Below are 10,519 nucleotides of genomic sequence, written 5' to 3'. Positions count from 1 at the left end.
ATTTCCTCCCCCAATTTCTAAGAAGGATAGTAAAACTAAAATGAGTCTTATTGCATTTCTGTTGTCAAGGCTAATTACTTTCAATCTAATATATTCGGCCTTCATTTTTCTTTCAAAATCCTATAGCTCTTTCCTTTGAAAATTCAGATAGTTATTTATTGCTCCTATGCTGCCTCTAAACTCTATACCCTCCTATTGTTGCTTGTCAATTTAGGTGAAACAGAACTAAAAGAAAAAAAAAAGGTTCTCCTGTTATCAGAGAGGCTTTCTTATAAAGTATGGCTAAGACTACCAAACTGAGTGTCAGAGGACTGTGGAGAAAGCAACAACCCCCAAATTCTAAAAAATCCCCATAACCTTCTAAACCCAATTCATTCATGCAGATAAAATTTGCATTTTTATCACTGTCTTTAAAAGACTGTCGCCTAAAATAATTATAGAATAATGGGATTTAGAATTGAAAGGGGTCTTAGATTCCCTAGAGTCCACCCTTTCATTTTACAGATAAGGACATGCCTACTGTATACCTGCCTACTGTGCACCAGGCACCCTGCTAGGTGCTAGAGATACAAATACAGAAAATGGAACAATCCCTACTTTCAATGAGCTTACATTCTAATGGGGAAACAAGTACATATATACAGAATAACTGTAGGGAGAATGGGGTTAAATATTAATGATTACAAGAAAACAGACTCAGAAAGGAAAAGTGACTTGCTTGGCGTCACACAGCTAATAAATGCCAGAAACTTGACTTGAATCTAAGTTTCCTAGACCCAAGTCCTATGATTTTTCTCCCCACTATACCACACCAATTCTCAATAACTCAAACTTCTGTTTTCTGAAGAAGGCTGACATTTTCAATGCTTGTCATTTCCCCATGAAGCTCTAGATGCTTTTTGCTTTTTTTATTGGAATATTGTCCTCCTTTTTAACTTATAGAAATTGGATTTAGGGTTATTATTTTTTTCCTTTTAGATTTATTCCATTTAGGTAAATCCTGAGGAGCAGCTTCAAATTGGCATTTTCATCATTCATTGGTTAGGTATTCTCCCTTCTGGCTGCCTTAAAGATACCAACTACTGTCTATAGAATTAAGTGAATGAGTTAGGATGAAAAGGGTTTGCTTCTGTGTTCAGCTTGAGTCTCCAAAGATGACAGAGAAAGTGTATAAAAATGGGACAGGTCATTAGAAATATTTATAAGGGCCACAATTCCTGGCAATAAAACATTCAAGTGGTTAAAATTCTATAAGGGATTTCATAGCTTGTTTGAGATCTTGACCTGAGGACTCTCACCCATTACAGATATGACCTAAGTGAGGAATTTAGATTTTTCTCACATTCTGGCCAGGTACTTTGGTCCATTTATAAATAGCCTGGCTAGATTGTGTGTGTATAGAGATTAACATCTGGACCAAAATACATTTTTCATAGCTAATGCCCTAAACTTGAGCTATGTCTTAATCAGAGAAAAGTTAGTGAATTCACCCTGTATTTCAGTGCCTACTAAATACTAGCACTGAACCGTGGTGCTAGTGGGGAATAGAAAAGAGGTAATATAAAATACCAAGTAGATAAAGAATACAGATAGCTCAGCTTGACATTCAGTTGGATGGACATTGGATTAGTCCTTAAGTAATAATAATAATAGCTTAGTGCTTTAAGTTTTACATAGGACTTTACATGTAGTATCTGATTGGATCCTCACAACTCTGAGAAATGAGTGCTATTATCTGAAGCAAACAGAGGTTAAGTATGCCTCTGCCTCAGTTTCCCATTTTATAGATGATAAAACTGAAACTGACAAAGGTTAAATAATTTGTCCTGGGTCCCATGGCTGGTAAGTGTCAGGTTAAGTGATTTGCCCAGAGTCACATAGCTAGTAAGTTCAGACTTGGGTCTTCTGATTCCAAGTCTATTCACTTCCCCAAACTTGGGCTTGTGGTGAAGCCCTACAGATGAATGAATGATAAGCTGAGCTCAGAGTTGAATAGACTAGCAGGCAGAATTGAGAAACGGAAGAGTGCTTTCAATGATTCCAAGCTACACCCTGATCCAAAAGCCTGTCTCTCTAACACTAGTAATCTCTTAGCGATGCTATATAACTGTGAATCATAGAATACTACAATCACTGAAGATTCGAAATTGTGGGTGACCCAAGGGTAATGGATATGGGCATGGTGGCTATCAGGCTCCAGCCTATTACCAATGGTGACTTGTGGGCAAGAAGTGACATTAAATACATCATCGAGGACATTATGATCAGCAAAGGAGGTGGGCCACTCATGTAAGGAGATTGAAGAGTAATATAAATAGCCAGTGTGCTGCCTTGCCATTCATTGGACATCAGAAGCCCAAGAGGAAGGCCACTTCCCTGTTGGATGACTCTACTGTAATGGATTTATGGAGGTCAAAAGCCAGAATTATACAGAATATAAATAAACATAAATAAAGACTTTGATGGGTTGTGACTTATGCTGGCAGAAGAAATTCCCAAGTCAGAGACTGCTAGACAAACAGATGGATAGACAGACAAATGGATAGCTAGATAGCCATCTAGCTAGCTAGCTAGCTAGATAGAGCAAGCATTTAATAAATGCCGTGTGCAAGCTACCGTACTAAGTGCTAGGGTTAAAAAAAAAACAAAACAAGAAAATAAGGCCAACTCTATTTTCAAGGAGCTTACAATCTAACAGAGGAAGACCTCACACAAAGGGGAACTGCAATGAGTTGGGGGAGGAAAAGAAGGTATCTGTACCATGGCCAAGCAGCCAGTGTGGAAGTGAAGCAACCTAGGGTGATGATGGAACGGGCCAGAGGCGAGTTGGAAGTTGAGAGTTAGTAATTTGGTTGGGCCTTCTCATGATAAGTTCCAGCCAGGGACTCATCAATCATTAAGATCTCAGATCCATGGAACCATGAGAGCCTTCTCTCCAACAAGTTGACATGAAATGAAGGAGAGAAGCCAAGTAAAAGTTAAGAAGCTATCTATAGTTGCTGAGGAAATTGTGACCAATGAAGGGGGATGTAGCTAATGAAGATGTTAGATTCCAAACTTTTTGAAGGCAGGGACTGTCCTTTGCCTCTTTTTGTATCCCCAGCCCTTAGCACAGTGTTGATTGATTGATTGATTGATTGAAGACAGGTAGAGGCTTTGTTCTTCAGCCTTTTCCTTTTCAAAGAGGTACACACCTTTTGCAAAATATTTTTATTGGTCTTCAGAGAATATATCTTAGTTTTAAATATTTGGTGGACTGCATCATATGAACTGACTTATTTTGGTGGGCAGAGGCTTCAACCCTGTGAAACATTCACTGGAAAAAAAAATGGGAGTGTGTGTGTGTGTGTACACACTACGTAACCTCTCAGCAAATGTAGCTGTTGCTTTTGAACTCTTCCTTGTCCAGAGCACTACAAGTCTTGCCAGTTGATTCTCAATGTAATAATGCTTCTAAATACCCCCAAACCACTGCTCCTTGGGTTCCGTCAAGGAGGTAGTGGTTTTACACCAGGGGTTATGAATTCATTCATTCTGTTGAGGTCTCCTTTATATGTATTTAATAGTTCCTTTAAGGCTGCGCAAAAAAGTATTTGAGACCATTTTCTGGGATACTTGATTTTCAGGAGACAATATGGAACTTATACTGTGCAAAAGGATATTGATTCATTATTCATGTGCTCCAGGAAAAATATATACATTATATATGTGTGTTATATGTATATATGCACATACAAATATGTGTGTATACTACATATGTGTGTATACGTGAATGTGTATGTATATATATATTGCTATTAGATTCTGGAAAAGAAATTATTTGTGTGCATGTTTTTTGATTTATACATTGAGTTCTGGTTTTTGTACATTTGGAAAGTGGAGATATTTAGGTACATCAGACAGCCTCTGATTCCACTTACAAAGTGAATGGGGAAAATGATTATCTCCATTTCTTTACTGTTGAGAAAGCCCTGGTTGAGACCCCTATGTTAATGTCTGTTCTGCCTTTTCAAAATGTCCTTGGGATGTGGAGGTTGAACTGTTGCCTGGAGTAACAACAGTCTTATACAAAATAATGTGACTTTAGATGTACGTTAAAATTTAATTTTTGTTTGACGGGGAAAAAAATGAGGGGGTGGGGGTAAGAGGACCTGGTTCAAATCCTGCTTGGGACACTTACTAAGTTGTGTCATAGTAAGTCACTTAACTTCTCCCAATAAGCAGCTTCCTGATCTGCAAAAGGGAGGTAGTGGATTAGATGTCCTCTGAGGTCCTTTCTAACTCTGGATCTGTGATGTCATGACTCAGTGGCCTCCAAAGTCCCCTTCTGAGCTATCTAAGCCAACGCTCCTATAATTAAGTAGTATAGACTATTGGATTGGAGGCAGGATCGGAATTCAAATCCTGTCTCACACATCCTTACTAGCTTTGTGACCCTCTGGCTGAATCGCTGAATTTCCCTCAGCCTCAGTTTCCTCATCTGTAAAATGGAGAAACAGGGTTGTTGTAAGGATCAAAGGAGATAACATGTAAATTGCTTTGTAAATCTTAAAGCTCTATATAAATAGTGGTTATTATTATTAAGTAGGGGTGGGGTGGCCTTTTCATGGAATAATCACTACAATTATATGTCTATGGGGCAGAGCTGTGACTGAAGAGACCAATAATCCTTTCTTTGAGACGCACACAAGACTGACTTTTGGATTCGCACCTCTGCCAGTTGCTAATAGAACCAGCCTCTCTTTGCAGCTCTCTTCTCCCAACTCCCACCCCCTCCAGTAGAGCTAACCCTATGCTTGTTTGATGCAAGCCAGGCCCATCTGTCAGATGCTATTATTTTTCCAGCATCCGCTGTTTGGTCACACTGTTCGAGGCTGGGATTCGGCTCCTAAGCCTCTTCCTTCTGAGCTTCCTAACACAAGAGGGACTTCCAAGAAGGCGTTGGGTAGCCATGTGGCAGTGGGATTGGGTGCCTGCCTCTCATTAAGCCTTGGACCAGTAACTGGTCCTGCATTCCCAATGCACAGTAAACCCTATTTAGGTCCAACATTTCCATTCCTCTAAGGCAACTGGCGAGATCAATAAAAACCCTTTTCTTTGTAATTTATTATTCACTTAAGCTCATGCTTTAGAAGGGCCCTCCTAGGAATGAGCTAGTCAATCTCTCTACAATGCTTCTCACTATTGGCAAAAAAAAAAAAAAAAAAAAAAAAAAAAAGCACATTTGGGTCCAGAGGTAATGAAACTCAGGTTCTTGCTCTAAATTTAAAAGAAAGGGAAAGGGAGAGAAAGAAGAAAAAAAAAACCTCTCATTACCATCCTTTCTGCTCCCTTGTCGTGGAGAAATCAAGCAGTGATTGCAGTGAGCTAGGTTTTCATTTAATTTTATTTTTGTAGTAAGCAACATTGAAAACTTAACATCCTCTTCATTTCCCAGATCTTTCCATCCTTTGGTATTTGTTGCTTGTTGTTAATATGAGTTGCTGGCAGGCTGCCCGATGTTAGGAGTCTTCTGCAAAGAACTGGGTCAGCCTGAGCAGGTTAGGCTAGACCAGACTGGTTCCTGATGTTTCCTGGGGAAAGAAGGAAGAAGAAATAAAAAGTTAGATTTAAAAGAGTGGCTAATTTTGATAGATTTAGGAAGTTAAGAACTTGGTATCTGGTTTTGACAGTCAAAAGGTTCATGATACTTGTCTATAAATGTTTTTGTACAGCTGTGTCCAGCTCTGACCCCATTTGGGGTTTTCTTGGCAAAGATATTGGAGTGGTTTGCCATTTCCTTCTCCGGCTCATTTTACTGATGAAGAACTGAAGCAAACAGGGTGAAGTAACTTGCCCAGGGTCACACAGCTAGTAAGTGTCTAAGGCTAGATTTGAACTCAGGTCTTCCTGATTCCAGGCCAGAGGCTCTATCCACTGCACCACCTAGCTGCCCTGTATATGAATATTGTTGTTCAGTAGTTTCAGTTGTATCTAACACTTTGTAATCCCATTTGAGATTTTCTTGGCAAAGATATTGCAGTGGTTTGCCATTTCCTTCTCCAGCTCATTCTACAGATGAGGGCATGGAGGCAAACAGGGTGAAGTGACTTGCCCAGGGTCACACAGTTAGTGAGTGTCTGAGGCCAGATTTGAACTCAGGTTTTCTTAACTCCAGGCCTGGTGCTCTATCTACTGTGCCACCTCACTGCCCTGTATATGAATAGGATCATAGATTCAGAACTAGAAGGTATCTTAAAGGCATTGCTTAAGCTACATATTAGAGAAACAGAGGGATTCTATAAGGAGGTAGTTCATTCCTAGCCTGGGGGATGGCCAGAACAAACGCACAGAAACGAAAGTGTCCTAAGTGAGGAACAGAGAAAAGGCCAGTTTGGGGGATAGTGTTGTGTGTGGGAGGGGGAATAACATCCAATGAGGCTGGGAAAACATGTTGGAGTCAGCACAAAAAGTCACCCAACTATGGCACGGAAGAAGTCTAGACAGTTGCTTAGGTCGGAAATAAAGTAACATTGACAAGGGCCAGTCACATCTAGAAAGATAATATTTGAACTCTGATCTTTGTGACTCCAAGTCCAGCAGTCTACTCCATTATGACATATTGCCTCTGCAATATTGGATCGGTCTAGATGCAGATAAACACCCAGTATGGGAACTTGCCAGTAATTTATAGTCTGAAGAGAGTTGCCTACTGAGCAGTACCTAGGGGTGAAACAACTTGCCCACGGTCGCAGAGCCGGAGGTATCAGAGGCACAATAATGGATGGCCCTTGTAGTTATCTGAGGCAAACCTCCTTGACATCTGAGCCCTAGCTGTGGAAAGTACCTCATCTGCTTAATTACAGCCTTGTCGAACCTCAATATCCTGTGCAGAGATGCCTTTTTGAAACCCAAGCACTTACCCATCTCCCTTGCTCTTAGGGAGCGTTGGAAGAAGGCAAATCATATCTCAGGCAGCTTTTGAGTGGGTTGCAGGGAGGGGCAGAGCAGAGGGGCAAGATAGGGAAGGTGGGCAGCTTGCCACCTCTTCTGCAACAGGAGGATTCTTTATCTTGTTTTCAGTGAATTCATTGTTCATCAGTCACACCTATATTCAGATATAGCTGCAGAAACACAATCCAAAGCCAAATGTAAAAAATTTTTTGGAGTGTTTAAGTTTCTGCTCCTCCTCCACTAGTGTATAAAATTGAGAACTGGGTGTTTGGGCAAAGGTGCTTTAAAGTAAAGCTGTTATACCAGAAGTCCCCAACCCTTTTTGTGAATGTTGAGAGTGAAATTTAACAAAAGGGTAAGTTGAGGCAATTCTCCAAGCAAGATATAATTTATTAACAGGGGCATTTGAGCTAATAATAAGGATGGGTGGGTCAATGGCCCTGCCTTGGCCAAAGACCCCAAACTGAAGGTGCAATAAGCATAGAACAAAGGACATAACAAAAATTATGTAATTGGCCAGTATTACAGAAGTAAGAGATTATGATTGGTTAAAGAAAGCAGACATAGCCCCTTTCATGTGGATACTGAAGGAACGCTAATTGTTTTATGAGCCCCAGCTGCTTCTACCAGTCTTGGCTAGAAAAACAAAAGCCTTGTCAGTCAAGTTCTCCCTGGTCTGGTCTCCCCCTTGTAGCTCAGGTCACCCCTAACTTTGATGAAGGAAAAGCAAGGACAAGAGACCCGTCCCCCGGTGAGGGCTTTGCTCAAGCTGGTGCCTGTTTACAGGGTAAGCAGAAAGAAGTGAGGTCTCACTTGGGAGGGGTCCGGGCAAGCTGGTTAACAAACAGATGTTTCAGGGGCTGGGAGTGATCACATTACTCGATCATGCCCTTCAGAAGTGGGGTCTGACAACAATGAGGAAAAAGATGGATCACAGAATAATGTTGGCTATTAGATAATAAGCATAATATTCATTTTCCTCATGAGGAAGAACTAAAAATTTTCCTACAAAACCTGGAGTCATTTGTTTGAGGAGGGAGTGTCTGGGACAGGAAAGGCATCAAACAGAAGTCCTTGCCAGTTGGAAGCCCAATGGAAATCTTTACAAAATTTGGAGAGGGCTTGGGGATCTGCCATGTATGATTTCAAGACCTTCTAGTAGCTACTAAACTACCACATCCCCTACCCCCATAAGAATGTAATCTCCTACAGGGTAGGGACTATTGCATTTTTGTATTTATATGGTACTTAGCACACAGTAAGCTCTTAATAAATGTTCCTTCATTCATACTTTTTTTGGGGTGCCTCCTTGACACAATCCTGTCATACATGCAATAAACGAGGCATTTTCGTATATTCAGAGAATGAATGACCTGGGCTACCCATCCAAGCCAGAGTCAAGCTTAGTACAGTACATATGTCTCACTCTACAAAGCTGGTGGGAAGTCAGCCTGTGACAGGCAGAAACAAAACCATATTGAGTTGTGCTGCAGAAAGATATCAGAGGCTGAGAACTGAGCACCAAAGAGCTTTCTGTTTGGGGTTGCCTCTGGCTTGTGGAAGAGTGATATATTGTCCTTGTGCTACTTTGTCATCTGATTAAATCCCTGGAAAGATGCCCCAGATTCCTCCCCCAATTTTGTTCCAATAGAATTAGGGAGACTGGAGAATTCTGCTTCGTATCATCTATTGTCTCTCATTGGAGGAGTTGAACATATATTTTTATCTTCTTTCTTGAGACAAATCTTCAAGCTATGGAGAAGATGGAGTTTAAGAGAGAAAGACAAGGTGGTAGGAAGGGAAGAGAATAAATATATATATATGTATATACGTATATACACACATACATACCTACATATACATATACTATAAATACATTTATATTTATAGTATGTTATATACTATGTGCCAGGCACTGTGCTAAGCACTTGGCAAATATTATTTGATCCTCACAAAAACCTTGAGAGGTGGACACTGTTATTATACCCATTTTACAACTAAGGAAACTGAGGCAAACAGTCATTTGATAAAGAAACTGAGGCCCATTAAGGGAGAATAATTCAACTCAGGCCAAGCTAAGGATCATGAGCTTAGCAAACAAGGGAGACAAAATATTTTGATCTCTTCTTTTAGACCTCTAACCAACAAATTTCTTGCCCCTAGTGTGTGCAGCCACACTAGCCTTCTGCTGTCCCCAGGAATAACCCCAAACTTGAACCTCCTGCAAGGCTGCTACCAACTAGCTGTGAAATTCACCAGCTTAGGGCTGCAGTTTTGTCCTCCAGGAAAAGAAGTGCTTATCAATCCTCTCTAAATTTCATTGTCCTGGAGTCAAAGCCCAAGCCAGCACCCTCATTCTCTCTCTGGAGAAGACCATGAGGATGGAGGCTGGTCTTCTTAGCTTTCATTGGATCTGAACTGCCAGAAAGTCAGTGTGGTACACTGGAAAGGAAAGAGAACAGCCTTTGGAGTCCAAGGACGTGGGTTCAAATTCAGGTTCTTTCATTTAACATCTATGTGACCTTGGGAGTCATTTATTTTTCTCTTGGACTGTTTCCTTCTCTGTAAAACAGGATCAGACTAAATGTCCTTTCCAGTTCTAAATTTATAATCCTATAGGGCAAATATATAGTCTTCCCCTTTACCCCCAAATAAAAAAGACAGGGAAATATACTTTGAAGTACTTTGGAAAAATGATCCTTGCAAGTCACCCCAGTGTGAAAGATGATTCATACCCAGTGAGGGGGTACACGGTTTTAATTTTATTTTCCTCTCCTAAAATGCAAAGTGGAAGAACTTTTGATGTCTCAGGAGGGAAAACCTTGAGGAAAATATTAGGGAGGAGGATGTATATTGTGCTAAGTTCAGCATTCATCTCTGAGGACTCTTCCCTTCTTCAAAGACACAGACGCATGTTTCCTTACCCTCTTTCAATGACCTAGTATAACCTTTTAGTCTCAGTTTAATTATCATTCAGTCCATCACCAAGCATATATTAAGCACTTTGTATTAGGCATTATGCCAGACACTGGGAGCACCAAGACAAAAATGAAACAATACCAGCCCTCAAGGAGTTTATATTTTATCCAGGCCGCTCTCCCCCCACCCCCCGTGTATAAATATTATGTGTATAATATATGTGTGTATAAATATGAGTGTATATATAAATATGTATATATGTGCATGTGTATATATGTGTGTATAAATGTATGTATGGGTATATATGTATATATGTATATGTGTGTATATCAGTATGTATATACATGTATAAGCATGCATGTATATGTGTACATATGTGTTATATAAATATATGTGCGTATATGTTTAAATATGTGTATGAATATGTACGTATGGGTATATGTGTGTGTATATGGATATGTATATATGTGTATATGAATATGCATATATGTATACATATTTCTGTGTATAGAAATATGTATACATACACATATACACACATATGCATATATTATATACCATAATGTGTTGATGTGTATATGTATGATATATGTATGTGTGTATGCACACATGTTATATATATGTGTGTGCATATACACACACACACACACATACATATATACATGTA

The sequence above is a fragment of the Vombatus ursinus genome, unplaced genomic scaffold (assembly GCF_900497805.2).
Source record: "Vombatus ursinus unplaced genomic scaffold, bare-nosed wombat genome assembly UNPS02014807.1, whole genome shotgun sequence".
NCBI classification, from domain to species: Eukaryota; Metazoa; Chordata; class Mammalia; order Diprotodontia; family Vombatidae; genus Vombatus; species Vombatus ursinus.
Note: the sequence above shows the minus strand (reverse complement) of the source record.